This window comes from Cupressus sempervirens, chromosome 6, assembly GCF_028749045.1.
Source record: "Cupressus sempervirens isolate cs-2001-9-10 chromosome 6, ASM2874904v1, whole genome shotgun sequence".
In the NCBI taxonomy this organism is placed as follows: Eukaryota; Viridiplantae; Streptophyta; class Pinopsida; order Cupressales; family Cupressaceae; genus Cupressus; species Cupressus sempervirens.
This window is the reverse complement of record NC_143123.1, coordinates 139,329,360-139,349,683: the sequence shown is the minus strand read 5'-3', so window position 1 is coordinate 139,349,683 and position 20,324 is coordinate 139,329,360.

Here is a 20,324-nt window from a genome sequence, read left to right as displayed (position 1 = left end):
CCTTTGTTGGTAAACATATTGTTGTAGTGGAAGGCGTGGTCGGGGTAGTTGATTCGTGTTTGTCTTACCAGGGCATTTGTTAGCATAGTGATATCCTCTGCAATTGTAGCATCCTGAAGGTAGCCCCTTCTCACTCCCCTTGCCATTCTTACTTGTATTGAGGTTACTTTTGAAATCCTGAGTACTATTTCCTCTTGGTTCCAGTTTGTTAAATTTGTAGTCCTTAAACTACTTCTTTTGGGACCCAATATCTACACCCTCTATATTCTAATTTGTTTTCCTTTTGTTATCTTGGATAGAATCATCTCTTGATTTGATATTCCTAACGAACAACTTTTCCTAGGGCTTTTTCCATGGTTTGAGGAGTGAGAACATCAACTGCCCCTCCAATCCTATTATTCAACCCCATGATAAATTCCTCACCTTTAGATTCCTATCTTGTTGGTATGGAGGTACATATTTCAGCAATCGGGTGAATTTCTCCCAATACTTATTTACTCTCATATCTCCTTCTTTGAGATTCTAGAAATCCAACAGCTTTTAATCATAGAAGGTTTGGGGTAAACAACGGTTTCTAAAAATGGTTACAAACTTCTCCCAGATAATTTTTGTTATTTTTATATTCGGTTCAACCTTGGTGTTTCCCCACCATATGGCAGCTTCTCCTGAAAAATGGTATATCCCCCGAATTGCCTTGGAGGTCTCTAAAAAATCCCTAATCTCGAAATATTGTTCCATTTGTGTTAACCAAGCCCCTGCATCCTCTCTAAATTCAAAACCTAAGAACTTAGGTGGTTTGATGTTTTTAATGTCGGTAGATAGGTCACTTACTATTTCAAGTTTCTTCTATTTTTCAATTTGGTTAAGTGTGGCTTAAGGGTTTTTCTAGCTGTGTTCAGATATTTTTGTTTTTGTTCTAGGAGGGGACAGGGATTGCATTTCCTCTTGGTTTTGCCCAATCTAGGCTGCCAATTCGTTCATCCTCTTCTCCATATTGTCTAACTTTGTTTGCATGTCTTGCAAAACCTAAAGTAGCAAATTAGTAGGAGGTTGTGAATTGTTATCATGGACCATTTCGTGCTTTGCAACATTCTCGTCGTTGCTCATGTTTTCTTAATTATTTTCCCTAAAAATATTTGCAAGACCCTTATGTCAAATTTTTTGTTTTTTTTTGTTTTTTTATTTACATGTTTACAATAAATAAAAGAAACTACGACTAGAAGGAACACGAATAGACCAATTTATTTATTCGATTTTAAAACTTCTCTAATACATTTATAGCAACCTTTATTTACAAAAATTCCCTCTTTTGAGGGTGTTATATTATAGATTCAGTTACTCTGAAATCTTATTTTCAGCTTCTCGTTCAGTTTCAGTTTTGGTTTTATACATATCTCGCACCATCCAAGATCTATGAAAGTGAATAAGAGAGTTGGCCTAGCGGTCGTTCCAAGTTTGAATCAGTTTGTTTCTATAGGCTGGTTTCCTAACAGAAGTCCACCTGACTCTTTCCTTCATCGTTCATTGTAGAGCTTGTTTTAAGGTTTCATTGTCCTGAGGCATGGAACAACAAGTGTAATTGTAGTTTTTCATGTTCCTAATCAAGTATGGAAAGATGGGATGTTGTACTTTCTTGCGAGGTGTCTTACATACTTGCATCTTGTTACATTTAATCTAACAAAATCTTAGGTTTACTAATCTTGTTAGGTAGTGTGCCCAAGGTTCAGTTTTGAACCTAGTGCTTTGATGCCATATGTAACAAACAAATTTTCTTAACTAAAAAGTTATAGCCATTTTTTGAATTAAGAACATATATGAAAACAATACTTCAACTAATTTACCGAAGTGAACATCTTTAATTCCATTTCATGTGAAATTAATTGAATTAACATTCAACTGAAATAACTAATTTCTATCATAATTACAAAAAGAACTTAAATCATTATCATTAATTCTGTGATATTCAATATTCACAAGAGAAAGTAAATGCATAGTAAAGGATGGTAGAAGAACAAACAAGATCTAACTGGAGAGTCTCGTAATGGTTGTGCAAGCCTTGACTTTCGGATAAGAGGAGAAGCATTAGCATAGGCTTAACCTCCCAACCACAGACCATATCAGTCCCCACACAATCTTTTGATAAGAAAGGCTCTCCCTACCTCAGGGCTAGGCTTGGGGCACTATTAGTCTAGCCATCTAAGCAATATCGGTGTTTAGAATGTTCAATCAATAATAGACAGGCATGTATGATTAACTTGAGCCACTGACATCATGTGATCTATAGAAGACAAGCATGCCTTTAACAACCTTGGCCAAGGTTTTTGGATGGGTTTCTAATACTCGATCACCACTGTTCGACTTGACAACAAGGTAATTTAGATGGACATGCATGAGCTATTGATTAGTTCTTTAAAAGAAATAAAATTATCATATCAATTCTGATCTCTATTTCTTGTTCTTGCAGAAATTTCTTTCCACCACTTCACTCTCTTTCTTAGCCAACCAGTCATGTGAGTCCTGGGTGTCTATCCATAGAGCATATAAATTCATTTGTTGAAACTCAGCCAATGGAAAATAATATGATAGTATTGGCATTTAGTTGTCCTTAAGACTCAAGGACTTCTCTTAAGATATTTCAGAGGATTGAAATTTGGATTGAAAGACAAGTTGATTCGAGATGGAAATCACAGTATGGCATATGTATTCGATATTACAATAATTGATGATCGTCTATTATTAGTTAATGATAATCTATTGTAAATATCTAGTTAGCTTTAGTTTACTTTCACTTTTTAAGCTTTCTCTGTTAGAATATAATGTTTCTATTCTTTACAATCGTTTTCTAGGGAAACATCATTTTACTCTTTTCTATATAATGATCTTTCGGTCTCTATTAATAATAAGGAAGATTTTACAAATTACTCTGTAATATGGTATCAGAGTTCGGTTCTTAAATTTTTTCGAAAATCATAATTTTTTTTTCAAAATTATCAGACCCATTTTTTGAAATTATTTGTCTATGATCCTTGCTTCGTCATATAAGAAAACCTTTGGTTTTCGAACAAGGTTTTTTTTTCTGAGGGTTTCTGGAGGTCGTTGACCAAAAATCATGTGTTACTTTTTCCTACCTCCCGACTATAGAATCGCGACATCAAAGGTGTCAAAATGTGGCATCCTTTTCCTGATTACGACCAGCAAATATCTTCTACATGTTCGAACTCAATTTGCAAATAAACGATGTCCATTAAAATGCAGTGAAAGGGCTTTGAATGACTGAAAAACGTGACCTCAAAATTGCATTTTTTCCCTTACATTGGCCTTCATTTTTTCTCAAATCTGGACGATGTTTGCTACATTTTTTCATCAATTTTTCTCTTCATAATGTCATGATCTTCATCCAGCTATGGTTGCCTAGTGAATCCACCATTGTTTTGGTTCGATTTTGTAATTGTTTTGTCCCAATCTACCATTATTTGGAGTTTCTTTGCAACCAGCTAGGGTTTTGATCGAAAGCCTAATTTTCCATATTGGACCCAAAATATTTTTACATTTTCTTAGTGGGTTTTGTCGAAAGCTCAACTAGGTCATTGTCAACTTTTTTGGGTGTCTTGATTTTCGTGTCTTAATTTTTGAGCTAGTGAACCCAAAAACAACACCATATTCCTTCTGGGTTTTTTAGGCTCTCTTTTGAGTCACTCTTCAATTTTTTGGGGTTTTCCATTTTTTTGCCTCAACAAACGTGCCTTCATCAATTTTCACAAGTTTTCATGGAAAAACTTGCCATGGCATCTCTAACAAACATTCTACTCGAGCACAACTCTAAATTCAATGGTCAAAGTTATGGCACCTGGAAGTAGTGGATCATCACAATTTTTTAATATTGGAACATCAATCAACTTGTTCTCAATGTTATGAAATGTTTGCCTGCTCCTAGTTCTGATGAAGATATGAAATGACCAATTCCACCTCTACCTCCATAGGGCAAGCCTTTGCTACTAAATTCTTTCAAAAGGATAATGGCAAGTCTCGACAATTTTCTCAACAGAAGTCCTCTGTTCCAACTTCAAAAGGTGTAGGGCCCATTTACCGTTGCACCAAAAGCCATGACTATTAGTGAACATGGAACACCACATAATTAACCACCTATGGGTAGGGGAGCACGTCGCATCACCCAACAATCTCCCCCTTGACGTGCATACCAGGTGCTTACGCGGGTCGGGAAGGCATCGAGGAGATTTGAACCCATGACCAAGCCAAAACTAGGCTCTGATACCAATTGTAGGGCCCATTTGCCGTTGCACCGAAAGCCATGACTGTTAGTGAACATGGAACACCACATAATTAACCACCTGTGGGCAGGGGAGCGCGTTGCATCACCCAACAAAAGGCTCCTGGAAGAACATTCAATGCAACTATTGCCACAAGTTTTGGTGACATGAAATTTTAATGTCAGAAACGCTTAGTTGTCCAATCTATGCAATTAGGTTCATAGCCCAAAGCAAATAGTGCAGAGTACACCGAGCAGACAAAATCTACCTTTTATGCCTTCATGGCTAAAAGACTTGTAGATCATGTGAAGTCATCTGCCTGGTACATTGATTCAGATGCCTCTCATCATTTCACCCATCACCGAGACTGGTTCACTTCCTACCAGCCTTACTCAGATTCTATTATTTTTGGTGGTAGAGAAGAGTACATTGTTGTCAATAAAGGCAATATTAAGATTGCAACATTAAGATTTAGTCTATTGGGAGGAGTCACATTTTCCTCGATGTGTACTACATTCCAGGGATGGAACTAAATTTGCTCTCAATCAGTCAGTTGTTGAAACACTCTACAATTGGCTGTCACCTTCAATTCACGTCAATGCACCATGACTGATAGGGCGACTCAGTTTATTGTTGTAGTGGGTCTTGAGGATCATGGTCCTTTTAGACTTACTAATTCTAGTGATTCTCAGGACTTAGCTATGGCTACTTAGCGATCTTCTATCAATACACTTTGGCATCAACGATATAGGCACTTAAATGTGCATTATCTCTCACAACTTGTTCGGGATGGGCTTGTTCTTGGACTACCATAGATTTAGGATAAATAGCTTGGAGTTTGTGATGCATGCCAGGCTAGGAAGTAACATCGCACGCCTTTCACCAATGGCAATTCATGGCGAGCTTCTCAAGTACTTCAGCTTGTTCATGCTAATATCTACGACCTTATGGCCACTCCTATTCTTGGTTCTAGGTATTTTATATTATTTTTTGACGATTTTAGTAGAAAAATGTGGGTGTATTTAATTAAAAAGAAATCAGATGCATTTCCCATATTTCAGAAGTTTAAACCTTTAGTTGTTATTACTCTTAGATCAGACAATGGGGAGGAATTTTCTTCTAATGTTTTCTCTAGCTTCTTGGATACACACAGCATCAAATGCTAGTTAACCACACCTCACACGCCACAACATAATAGTGTAGTTCAACATCAGAACATGAGAATCACAAGTTGGCTCGATCCATGTTCGAACACAAACATGTTCAAAGAAGTTTTGGGCAAAAGTAGTTAACACTGCAATTTATTTGTTGAACTAGTCACCCACAGTGGTAGTCAAAGGTAAAACTCTAGAAGAGGCCTAATTAGGTTGCAAGCCCAGAATCAGTGACCTAATGGTTTTGGGCTCCCTTTCTTTTGTTTGGATCCCTAATGCGTCATGCACCATGTTGGATGCCAAGGGTCAAAAATTTGTGATTGCTGGATATAGTAGTCTTCACAAAGCCTATCGCCCGATCGATGCTAAGACATCTCGTCTCATCTCCAATCGTGATGTAGTCTTTGATTAGCAGTGAGAACCTTTCGTGCCTATTTCTCCTGTTCATGATCCAATAGACCAGACTATCAAGGCTCATGATTTGGGCATTCAGCTTCCATTAGGTCCACCCGACGGGAGGGCTCCAATAGCTCTTGTAGCTCCAGTTATAATAGTGATACCTATACAGACACCTCCAGCTTCTCCTGCAAGATTACCTCGCTTTGTAGATGCTTCACCTGAGTTTGATCCAGATTCTTCTCATGAGGAACCTAATCATCACACATTTGCTGATATTGATGTTGGTTATTCTCATATCCGGCCTAAGTGGTGGGCTAAGACACTTGCTGATCTTCATGATGATGAGCTCATTAATGGGAGAACTGCTCAAAAAAAGAGCAAAACTACAGACTCTGTTAACTTTGCTCTCGTGGCCAACATTCACAGTGTGTTTCAACCTCAAACATATTCTGAGGCTAAAGGCATTCAAGAGTGGGAATAGGCCATGACATATGAACACCAGTGCCTGCTGCAGAACAATACTTAGGTCCTTTATGACCTTCCACCAGGGAAGAAACCCATTGGTTGCAAATGGGTCTACAAAATCAAATACAAATAGGATGGTACTTTGGATAAGTACAAAGCTCATTTAGTGTCGAAAGGTTTTTCTCAGCGTCAGGGCATTGATTAAGAGGAGACCTTTGCTCCTACTGCAAAGATGATCACCATCAGATTAGTCCTAGCCATGGCAACACAGTTTGGCTGGAAGGTTCATCAGATGGACGTCAAAATAGATTTTCTAAATGGTGATCTCCATGAAGAGGTCGACATGATGTAGTCTCTTGGTTTCAAGATTGCTGGTAAAATCTCTCTATGGCTTGAAGAAAGCGCCTTGGGCATGTTACATAAAAATTGATAAGTACCTCAATGATCAAGGCTTCAAGAGGGGTTTTTTAGACTCAAATCTGTACATCATCCTTATAGTTATTTATGTGGATGATTTGGTCATCACTAGCAGTTTGGGATCTTTGATTCAAGGAATCAAATAGAATTTATGCTAATCTTTTGATATGACTGACCTTGGGCTCATGCATTATTGCCCAGGTGTTGAAGTTTGGCAACAATCTTCTGGTATATTAATTTCTCAATCCAAATATGTTAGGGCCCTGTTAGACAAATTTTGTATACAGGATTGCAAGCATGCCTCTACACCTATGGAGAAAGGTCTCAAGTTATCCGCAAAGTCTATTTCTCTTTCCATTGTTGATACTACATACAGGCAACTAGTAGGCAACCTCATTTACCTCTCTACTACTAGGCCTAATATTAGCTTCGCAGTTAGATATATTTCACGCTTTATGACAGCTCTGAAGGCTAATCATTGGATGGTAGCAAAGTGTGTGCTTCATTATTTGAAGGGCACTTTTGATTATCGACTTCTGTATTCTCAAAGTTCTAATCCTAAACTTAGTGGATTCACAAATTTAGATTGGGTAGGCTCTATTGATGATAAGAAGCAGCAGTCAATTTCTCTCTCCTCTACAAAGGCTGAATGTAGGGACTGTTAAGGCAGGATGTGAACTTGTTTGGCTTTGTTGGATGCTTGGGGATATGCAGATGTCACTAGCAAGAGCGACTACTCTGTTTGTTGGTAACGAAGGCGTTATCAATTTAGCACGAAATCTAGTCTTCCATGAACGAACCAAGTAAGTGGATGTTCATTGTCATTACATATGACAGCTAGTTGAAGACGGGACTATAGATTTGCAGTATGTTCCTACCACATATCAAACTGCAGACATTCTCACCAAGGCTCTTGGTCCTAATAAGTTTGTCAAGTTCAGAGTACAGCTTGGTGTTCTAGATAGATTAACCATTAAGGGAGGGTATTACAATAATAGATAATCATCTATTATTAGTTAATGGTAATCTATTGTAAATATCTAGTTAGCTTTAGTTTGCTTTCACTTTTTTAGCTTTCTCTATTAGAATAGAATGTTTCTATTCTTTACGAGTGTTTCCTAAGGAAACATCATTTTATTCTTTTGTATATAATGACCTTTCGGTCTCTATTAATAATAAGCAAATTTTTTACAAATTACTCTGTAATATTCGGTTCAAACTTAACACGGTTAGGTAACTTGGTGTGCTTGATCAAATGAACTATTTGATAGACTTAATTTACTTCACATCCAAGCATTGCTCATTGAAAATCCTTGAAACTATTTTGCATCTATATTTTTGGATGTAGTACATATACCGAAATAAAGATTAGAAAAACTATTCACATAACCTGATCAATGAAGAAATGGATCTTGATTAACTCTAAATGGTCGGCTCTCGAAAGTCTAATTTTCCAGTGCCAATTTCATATTACAAAGACTCTTTAATAACAAGAACAATAGCTCAATTTCACTCCAATATCAACTGCAAGAGTAAGGAAAGAAAAAGAGGAGGAGGAATGGGGAAGAACAATAGTATCGATGATCTCTACCAGACATACTGATGAGCTTATATATGATGAGAACAATATGGAAGGCTCGAATAGAAGCCGCGGCTTTTGATATCAGTTACAAGAAGATTTCACCAATTCAAAATAAGGAAAATGCCAAGTGTACTCCTTGTCTCTTATAGAGACTTATAATTATAAGAAAAAGAATTTGAAGGACTCCCTAGAAAGAATTTTATATTTATATATATATATATATATATATATATGTTATTTTTGAAATGGTGTCATCATATTATTATTGTGTTCGAGGCTATACCTATTAGGATACGCATATCTATATACATGCATATTTGAAAAATTTCTCTCTCTCTCTCTCTCTCTCTCTCTCTCTCTCTCTCTCTCTCTCTCTCTCTCTCTCTCTCTCTATATATATATATATATATATATGAGCTTGAATAATTTAATAATATGGTGGCAACATACTTTTATACTTATGTGCACATATATATATATATATATATATATATACACACATATACGTGTGTGCGTGTGTGTAATGAAATGATGAGTACCAACATAAACCATTTAAAGATATGTATTTTGATTATGTTTAAATATTTAATGCTTTATTGATTGTCCAAATAGCTCATGTGTGTCCAATGTATGTACCATGTTATGCAATCGTTAGGTCTTTACTAAGATAGTTAGAGGTCATACATATCAATCAAACAAATGGACTAAGATAGTGCCCCATTCCATAGATCTCGTTAAGCAATGCTTCTCCCCCTCATCTACTCTTGCAACCACCCGTGCAATATTTTTCACAATAATAACAAGTTCGCATAATAAATTCATATCAACATATAACATCGATGGTAGTAAAGAAATTAGTTAATTACCATCATTCATAAAACAAGCAACTGCTAACTACCATCATCATGTGACAAGCAACGGCTAACTACCATCATCAATAAACAATTATACAAAATAATTGATAACAACCAAATTCATATGAAACAACGATTACATATAACTACCATTTTCACATGAATAAGAAAAACAATAGTTTTTAACTAATCATCTCAATGGCTATAATAGATTTTTAAATAGGTCAAAATTATGGGATGTAACAACTTTGATCTTCAATTAGACTATAATCTTCCTCATAATTAATTTTCTTGTGTTCTTGAGATCTTTGCATGCACTTGATTATCATGTGTCTCCTGATGAAGCACCTTGATTTTTCCTTATCATGTCCTACTTACCAAGAAGAATTCCAACATCATCATATTTCAACACGCTTCCCATCTTATTAGATACTAAGACAACAATAGCCATAACAAGCCCCTCCCAGTGATCAAGTAGAAAAGACAATAGTAACTAGAATCTTAATGTGTCAAATTGATGCTCACTGGAATTTATTGATTCAAGGTGTCAAAGTTGTTCACAAGATTTATGACTTTGTTGCCTTCATTCTTAAATTGTAAAACTTCTTCATAAAAAATACCTTGTTTGATGCAAGGACACTCATACATTTTTAATAAAAAATCTCATAGTCATTTCATTGTTTTGGTTGTTGCAGCATTAAACAAGACATTGTTGGATAATGACAAAATAACTGTTGGTGCTTCTTTCCAATCCATTTTTTTGCAAGCCTTCAACCAACATTCCAGTTGGTTTTTCCAATTTTCCTTCTTGCCTTATTGAATGGTGTTTTTGGATTAATAGAGCTTTGAGTAACAACTTTCACATCCCAAAATTTTGGCCAAGTTTTTCCTAATTCTCTATTTGTTTATCCCATACATCACCTTTTATGCCAGTTATTTTCCAAACTCTCTAATTGTGTATCACATACATCTCTTTTTTTATGCTAGTTAGTTTTCAAATTCTCTAAGGCTTAACTTTCTCTTTTTATTAGTTTGCAGCAAATATATGAAGTTTCCATCAACAATAAAAAGTTATCTTGATCAATTCTTATAATAAAACTCTTAATTGAATGAATAGTCAACGAAGACATGGGAATATGAAGAGTTGTGGAAATGAAAGGTTATGTTGGTTGGACTTCACAACCAAGTTGGTATTTCTTTTATTTTAGAAGATATAAAATAAAGACCAGTTGGGTCTATTTTCTATTTTTATTACAAATAATACTTGAAAATAAAAAATGGTTTTTCTAAATCATAAGCGATTATGCTTTATTTTTATGTCAAAATGGAACATTTTACTTTCTTTTTTTTTCCAAGGATGGACAAATTTACAAATACAACTGTGCTGTGGAGACCATTGCCAGCACAATATTTACTTTCAAATAAACAAATAAGTCTCAAGGTTTTGTCCTTCTAACAATTGGTACAACTATACTCACTTTTCTTTGCAATTTTCATATTGTTGCCCATCTGACAAACCTTCTGATTGTAAATTATATCAATAACTTATATTTGGATATTTATTTGCCTCTGTCATTGTTTCCAATCTCTAGTCATTGTTTTTCATCTCTTCTTGTGATGTCTAAGTACAATACAATAATGTGCATTGCAATAAGAGCTAGAATTTGCTGCCCTGTAAATAAGTAAGTATTTAAGAAATTGGACCCAAAAATCCCAAATCTTGAAAAAATCACAAACAAAATATAATCATATTGATCATAGACATGACCCAAAGATATTCTTCTGAATTCTGCATGCGAAATGTTTTGAGTTAAAACCTTCCATCAGACAACAGCAATGCTAAAACTGTCAACTTCACTTGAAGTTGTATGGGTTAGTTCAGCCTTGATGTACAGTCCGAGCTTCCTAAAAATTTATGAGATCAAATCCATATCTTTGAAGAACATTTGTTACCTTCAAGCTGTAAAATGGAAGAGCATAAATTTATGCAAGATGTAAACACTGACACATTAATGATCTCCCTCAATTAACAGCCATTTCAGCCCCTACATCCAACATACAGTCAGCGTGAAATATCACATACTTCAACAATAAAAACTTGTTGAACAGTATCGGTTCATTCCCCATTTTATCTTTCCTTCTCTCTGCAGCATACTTCTATGGCTTCATATTATTTTATAAGAAAAGCAGTCGTATCATGATTCATAATGAGGTCAATCACCTTAGAGAAGGTTATAACAGTTTCAGAACATCATGGCATTTTATTAAAAACCAAGATTCAGATTATCTAGCATTAAATTTGCATGTGCCTTCCAGCCTAGAGCTAGGAATGTGAATCGGACAATTTTCCAAGCCCCCCAAAATAAACTGAATCAAGTACCAACAATGCCTACAGTAGTTATATATCTTGTAAAGCTCAGGTTCATGTTCAACTTGCTGATCCTCTTCACTGTTCAGTAACTCAGCTTTCCACTCTCTCCACCATCCTAGTATCCTTCATTTTTAGTTCAAAACCCTCTGTGCCATTGCCTGTTTTGATTAGCCAAAATAAGCCAAGCTTAACAATAACTGAATTCATATTATTCTCCACAACAAATATCTGTAGTACCCAAACCGATAGCATTTCTGAAACAAATATCGACTTCTGGCCACATACTGGAGTTTCTGATCATGAGTATTTATTTGGAATGATAAACTCAGCCAGCCACTTACTACAGATAGGAAACAAATATTATGACAAAGTAGACTGATGTCAGAATTTGGCTAGCAGATTTCCTGTGACTCCACCTCCACCTACTACACCAATGACTTCCTAGGTAGCATACTTTTTGCTTGCAGACATCAAATAAAGGACATGACTTCTTTGAGTATAGATGTGAACATTACTTCATAGAATCAATGTTTCTAAAGATGATCACTCTGATTAACAACCAAATCAATTACTAACCCACTAATCATGTTTAAAAGGCTCAATCAATCACTTCAATGTCTTCTCTTTTCACCTGCTGTAACACAGACTCTAAAAGCAATGATCTGTCCCAAATTATCACTCACCGCTCTCACAAGCCTTTGTTCTTTCAACATAGATGAAAAAGCCATGCTCAAATTGGTTTCTAACTTTGATATCCAATGAATAAATAGATGAAGCTTGAACTCCAATGACTAAATATACCAAATTTTATCCCAATAGTTTGAATAACAATTTTCTTTCCACCATATTGATTGATTCCAAGATTGGTAACCATGTCGGCGTGTTTATCAAGGTTCCTAAGGTAGATGAAGAAGATCTTGTAAGTAAATTTTAGTAATCACCTCCCTCATGTGCTCTTTAACCAACCAAGGTTTAGATTCTTCTCCTTTTCGGTTATTGTTATCATGGTAGAATTCCCTTCAAATAGAAATCAATATTAACTCCAGAGGACTCAAGGAAACAACCAAGTATGGACATTAGGATTCAATGGGTCCAAATCCAAAAAGGGGAACCGGAGCTGGTTTTTAATTAATTAGTCTATCCAGAAAAGCTTACTTGGCAGCTCATACATTACAATTTCCATGTACAACAATGTAAGTGAATATGAATCACTCATTCATGGCTTGTTACTTGCCATGAATAAGAGAGCTAGTATTCTGCGCATGTTTGGGGATTCAGAGGTAGTTGTGAGACAAGGAAGCAATATGTTTCTCGTGACTAGAGATTGACATGATATCGCAGTTATGGGACCTAATAGAAAGTTCTGATGCCTTCAACAGTACGCCCATATATTGATCAAGCAATCAAACAGCAAACTCGTTAGCTCAAGCTGCAAGTACTTTAGCACCCTTCATCATGGGAAGATTGAAGAAATTCACAGTTGAAATCACATCAGCACCTTCAGTTCCAAATAACAACACCAATTTCCAAGAGTTTGATGATGATAAACATATACTAGACTTGTTGACAAATACAGATGTGTGTGTAGCCTAGATAATTGATGAAGAAGAAATAGGCCAGGTTGAACTTGATCGAAAAGGTATAATGAACTTGAAAACCAAGAATATCCCTACGCCTATAATACAGTTGGATATATTTTTTAATCCTGATGGGTAAAATACACTCATATATCAGAAAGTGGAACGAAGCAAATGTGACACAGTGAATCTAGGATTAGAAGTGAAGAATGTTTTCATAAGAAAGTTTGTATGCCTGAAGAAAGAGAAGACATACTTAAAGTACATGAGATGATTGCATGGATTTGTGAAGAATTCAAGACATACAATACCTCCATCATCATCACACAATTATTCTCACAGATGGAAGCAGACCCATTTGACAACTCCAAAGGCCAGTCAATCCACTATTGGAAACACTCATTTATCAAGAGGTAAAGAAATCAAAAGTAATAATAGTTAGTAGGAATTAGATTTCTAGAGCGGCAGTTGACATGCATCACCAATTTAGTCCTAGAGTGAAAGAAGAATGCAAAAATAAGATTGTGTGGAATTTTGGAACCTTAATCAAGCTCTGGAAAAAGGACAATCATGCCATCTTTAGATATAGTGTAGCAAATTGTAAATGGATCTTAAATGATGTCCTTTTTGGATGGTTATTTAGGTCATAATAAAGTGAGAGTTGAAGATGAGGACAAATCAATGGCTGCTTTCATGATGAAACAGGGTACATTCGCAAATAATAAATATAGAAGAATGCCATTTGATTTGATCAATGTCAGTGCAACCGTTGAAAGAGTTATCGATATTGCTTTTTGGGACTTAGTGAGAAAATGCATCATTATTTATATGAATGATCTCACAGTATTTTCCAAGAAAAGAGAAGATCATGTGAAGGTTTAAGGAGAATTTTTCAGAGATGCAAAAGATACCAGATCTCTCTCCATCCAAAGAAGTGTATATTTTGTGTAACAGTAGAAAAGTTTTTAGGACATGTAATATCAAAGAAGGGAATTTTGATTGATCCTGATCATATAGAAGCAATTTTGAAGATAATCCCATCTACGAGCAGGAAAGCATTGAAGTCCTTATTTGGGAAGATAAATTTTGTGAGAAAATTCGTAAATGGATTTGTCAAGATAGTTAGACCTTCGAATGACATGTTGAAGAAAGATGTGAAGATGGAATGGACCCCTCCAGCAAAGAGAGCCTTGAAGAAAGCATGTAAGCAATTGTCCATGCTCATTTTCTTGAATTTTATGAAGCCATTTTACTTGTATTCCTTTGCTTCAGATCAAACTTGTACAGCTATACTGAAAGGATCAAGGAGAAAAACAAACATGAAAACATGTGGAATCAAGATACCCAAATGTTGAGAGATAAGCATAGGCCTTCATGAAATCTATCAAGAAATCTAATTATATATCTTAAGGAGTAAAGTTCATGCCATAATTCTAGATGTCCCAGTGAAAATACTTTTAATACAAAATAGCTAAGTGAAAGAAGAATAAAGTGGATCGCCACTATCCAAGAGTACAATATAAAAATTCAACAATGAAGCTAGTTCAAGGACAAGCATTGACACAAACTATAGTAGTTGATGGACAAGGACATCATTTTCCACTAACTAAACCACGTGTCCTCATTTGAATGCACTAGAAAAAAGAGCATTGAGAATGAAGAGTAAAAGATACATGCTCCAAGGATGAGTGCTATGCCGAAGAAACCATGAGGGGATTTATTTGAGATGCATTGGAAAAGGAAGCAAGGGTGAGTCGTAGAACATTTTCACGACAAGTTTGGAACTGATCACTGTGTTGGTTTAGCTACAGCTCCCCAAATCCAAGGGCATGATCTTACTGGCCTACATTGTTTCAAGATGCCCATGAACATATGAAGACATGTCACATATGTCTGGTAACTGCTTTTTGAGAGAAGAATCCCGCCATGCACCCAGCCTGTTATTGAAGTAAGACCTTTTGGGAAATGGGGATTAGACTTTGTTGGTGTGATCAATCAACCCTCCTACACATGCATATTCTAACCATTGTTGATTATTGTACTAGATAGTCTGAGAGAGCACCATTAGAATTTTGCAACAATGATGTTGTAATCAAATTTTCTATATTATCACTATGTTTCAATGTCCTCATTCTTTAGTATGTGATAATGGCCCTGCGATTTCATTTCTTCAAAAAACTTCAAACCTGAAGAAAATTGTCAAGTTATTACCCACACAGCAATGGTTTGGCTGAGTCTAGGAACAAAAATTTGTTAAGTGTAATCAAGAAGTTATTAGATAAAAATCCAAAAAGATTGTCATACACAATTGAAAATAGCTATTTGGGCAGATAGAAGCCGAGTTAAGAGTTCTCTAGGAACCTCTCCCTGCCATTTGGTATATGGACAAGATCTAGTCTTTCTAGTATAATTGAAAATCTCAAATTTTCTATGCATATAAGAATGCTTAAGAGGGTTAAGATAGAGTTCAAACACACTTGTCTGAATCGTTGTACCTAGATGAGAGAAGAGATTCAGAACTAAATAAATTCGCAAAAAATCAAGGGGTTGTAAAATGATAGTTTGATAGGCAAGCAGGATCAAGTCCTTTAGGATATTTGATTTGGTTTTTGAAAGGATCCTTAACAATCTATGAGATTTTGGGAGATAATGTATCTGAACTAAAGACCTTAGCAAAGGAGCATTTTCCATTACCTGTCAATGGGCAATTTCTCAAGCATTACTTCTAGCCAAGGTTTCCTTGTGCAATCTATCTGTACATGTTTAGAGTAGGTTTCGTTTCCATCTATTTTAGTTTTTCTTTTTCTTTTTCTTTTAGCTAGTTTTTGGTTTGTGTATGTCATGTCCCCATTTTGGAGGTAATATGATTTAATTAATTTAATTAATTAGGTTATCCAAAATAATGAATATTTTATGAGGATGACTAATTAATTATTTTAATTAAATAAATAAGTGGTATTAAGTTAATTATTTATAAAGTTATCAAATAAATAAATATTAAAAGGTAACTTTATATTTAATTAATTTAATAAAGTGACTTGAATTATAAAACATTTTATAAAGTCACTTAATAGATAAAATAAAATAATGTTCTAGAAGCTTCTGGAGAAAGTGGAGAAAAAAAAGAATAAATAGGCACCCCGGGCTTCATTCTAATCATCCAGATTTGTTGTTGTTGTTGTTTGTTGTTGATGGTTGTGGAGCCTAGGGTTTCCGCAGTTGTCTTTGGCCATTGGGAACGAAAACTCTCAGTTGGTACACAATTTTGAGGGTGTGAAATATCACTTGAATTATTGCAGCTGGGAGAAAGTTACTTCAGACTTTCTATTGGAGCTTCATTGGTGACACTTAGTGGCCTTTGGCCAAGTTTTTGTCTAGTTTTATTCGGAGCATTGCTGGAGACAATTTGTAATCAAAATCTTCATTCTTGGAGTTTGATTTGCATTGTGCATACTCAGATTCAGTTTTCAGTCCATCTAGATTCTCATGGCAGTGTATTGAGTCCAACGATTACATACATTGAAGCCCTTATGTGCATCGATTCTCTTCTTTCATTGGGGTACACCATTCGTGGAAGCCTTGTGTTGGTCTGTGGTAATTGGAAAGTGCATTTGGAGGCATTTCAGTACCTCTGTTATCAGATTTCAGTCTCAGTTGCTGCAGACAAGGATACCACGTTTTTGTTCATAGAGGTTCCTAGAGCCCTCGACTTCATGCTCTAAAAGTGGCGCTTGGTTCACAAAGAAGTGGAGATCATTTTAGGTGCTTGTGTTGGCACTTGGAGGCAGCCAATAATTTATTAAAAATTATCTTCTCCAAACAGGGGCGGCAACCAGAGAGGCACGACTTGGGCACTTGAGGAGGTTATTTCCTGTTCAGTGGTATTGCAATTCATCTATTCTCTAAGACGACTTCATATAACAAGTGTGATGTGTGTTTTCATAGTTGCCTTTCACCATAGAAGTGCTGTTGTAACTGACATTTCATATCAAAACTATCATTCATTAATAGATACATCATTCATTGTTGCATTTCTCACAATGGTATCAGCAATCCATGGCTTTAGTTGTATTTAATCATGCATGTGATTAGCGTACTGCTGTAGGGGAGTATTGAAGATAGATATTTAGTATTGCATCAGTTTTCATTGGCAGCTGTAGGTGCATATTACTTCACCAGCCATCATCATATTTTGATCTCTTTGTAAATGCCAAGAGTCTTGGCTAACTTAGTATGAATATTGTATTGGATACTCATTCTCAATCAAGGAGATACAATTGCTGGTTATTAATAGTTGTTTTTGAGCGTTAATATATCATTTCTTATCAGCCAATTAGTTTGCATACCAACTGTTTGTTAAAATACCAGTTGGCTGTAAGTGATCATTTTCATGATTAGAACTCATATATGCATTCACTATTGCCAAAATTAGTTGCATATTTATGTTAGGTCATTGCTTAGACAATTTTGTAAGCATTCTCTTTGAGGCAAATCCAAACAAGAACCACTGCAGCAATTTGAAAAGTTATATCAGTCAGATGGCCCTTGCTTGCAAAGTGTTTGACGGAATGTCAAACAACTGAAATATAAAGATTTTTAGTATTTGAAAAAGTTATAACCTATTGGGGTTATTACAGTGTAACATGCCAAACTTGACTACTCAAATTTAGAATAAATACTGAACAATTCACATAAAATAAACCTTCCAATTAACTAACTTAAACAGAAAGTAATTGTCTCTTTTTCACATGAATATGATAACTTCTAATAACTAATTTAACTAAAATAAGGGAATATGTCGTATTAAATTTTAGTACATTCACATGACATTGGAATAACTATAGACTTAATTATTGTTTAATCTAAAAAGTAATTAACTAGATATATGATTTAACCAACGAAATGTATGAAATCACAAAACTTAAAGAAGAAAGTGTCTAACCTTTGTTCCTGGCCTAATATTGATCTTGATATCATCTATGGAGAGAGAGAGAGAGAGAGAGAGAGAGAGAGAGAGCATCATCAGAGGCTTTACCTCCTATCCATCAACCTTTTGGTCTCCCACACAACTTCCCTTAAAAAGCAATTGGACCCTACATGAGAGCTGCAGAAATAGGTTTTGGGTGTCATCATTTCCATACGAGTCTTTGGTGTTTAAAACCCACAATAATCTTAGTTGGTCGCACTAATACACATCTATGCCTATGAAAATGACCTCTCGTGACTAGACATTGTTGATGTGATTTTGTGACCACCCCAACATACAAGATATAATACTAAGTATTCTACCCTCTCTTGGACAAGGAAACTTCAAATGAAGCAATCCCAATCTTTAAAATGCAAACAAGCCCCAAGGTTTAAAATGCAAACAAACAACTTTATGTTGGATATAACTTAGTCTAATTTTGTGATATGTTTGTAATCATGCAGGGGCGTGTTATTCTCCCTAGATTTAATCAGTTCTTCTCCTCAAAGTGGATAGAACTTGGAACGCTAACCTGACTTCAAATAAAGATATAAGGGATTAAAGAGTTGGGAAATCTAGGCTATTCCTAAGGATAATGATATCAATGGATAATACTTAGATGAATGAATTCCTAAAAGCCAGCTTTGCTTTGTCAAATGATATAACTATACAAAGATGATGCAATCTACATTTAGACGAAGGATTTTCACATTGCCTAAATTCATCCAAATACCCAAGCCTAATGCAATCTGAATAAACATTCACAATCGAACTTGGTAATTAAAAAGTCAAGACTAACATTGCATTGCAACTTGTAATCAACAAGTAACAAAACATGTGGATGTGGGATTCATCATTCATCTTCACATTTCTCCATTTCAATCGATGAACTCTATTTAAACTTAGAGAATTAGAAACCATGTGAAATGTTAAAATAACACATAGAAGTTTGCCATATCTTCAATGAAAATCATGTATTTACTACATTCATCTTCTTAGCAACAATTTCTTGTCTCCTCCACCTATTGTACTCTACTTCTTGCTCCGAATACTAATGACCAACTTTCTCTAATGATCTCATCCTTCACAAACAAGAAAGCCAAGCCTTTATAGTAGTCCTTTCAATTATAATAAAGGGCCCAAATTGATTTGAAAAAAGGTCAAGATAATTTTATGAAAACCCTAATTATGGTTGTTACCACAACCGCTTACAATCATTAAATATTATCCAATGAGAAAATTACATTGCTTTAGAATACATAAGATGAGCCAAAGAGAAAATCCATTGTGACAATACATTAATTACTTTCCACTTTTCCTCGTGTAAATGAAATTGACTGGATGAACTTAAACACGTCGACTTGGAAAAAAAAATTGGTTGAAGATGATCGGGTGCCACCTCAGTGTACACATCCTTATCCTTCATTCAGAAAGAATAGATGTCTCTCTATGATTAACTCTTCTAAAACTATCTCCCTTGTGCATGATTGTGATGGCTAATATTCCCAAATTGCTTCATCTTCACCAATATTCTTCATCCTCTGTCTTGGAAATCTTCTCCTTAGAATTGTTCTTATATTGATGTCTTGACCTTGATCTTCTTGAAGTAATTAGGCTTCCTTCTAATTAGTCTTGGACATGTACACCTTCATGTTGTTCATTCCTTCTACTTGATCTTGGATTTTCGAAGGAAATTCAAGATTGTGATAGTCTTCTCCATTAGTAGACTTATCTTGTTTCTCCGTTAAAAAGTTGATGACTCCGTGAATTTGAGTATCATCCTTCGTTGAAGCCTGATCCCTCTCACATGATGAAGTCTTCTTCCTTGTCCACTTCTTCCTTGTCCACTTTTTCACGTATGCAATCATAACTGAAAAAGCAAGAGAACACCATTCTGGGTCAAAGTCATAGAGAGTGAAATGTAGGTTATATTTGGAAGAACTTAAGAAAAAAATTCATGATGAGGGTTAGTGAACAGATTTTCCTCCAAAGAAATACATACAGATTAACCCCAAAAGCCCAGATAGGAAGACTAAATATGCACTAATAATTGGGTCACTTCGCTATTGAAAAGCATAAATGCCCTCTGAATTTATTCGGGTATAGCTCCCTGTGTATAATTTAGAATGAATTCACAGAAATACAAATATGGATGCTTTTAACCAAAAAGCACAAAAGGTTTACAAACATCTATCTGTAAACACGACATAGATGCGAAAAAACTAATCTGACTAAAATGAAATAAATAGTAAATGACACAAAGTTCATTCA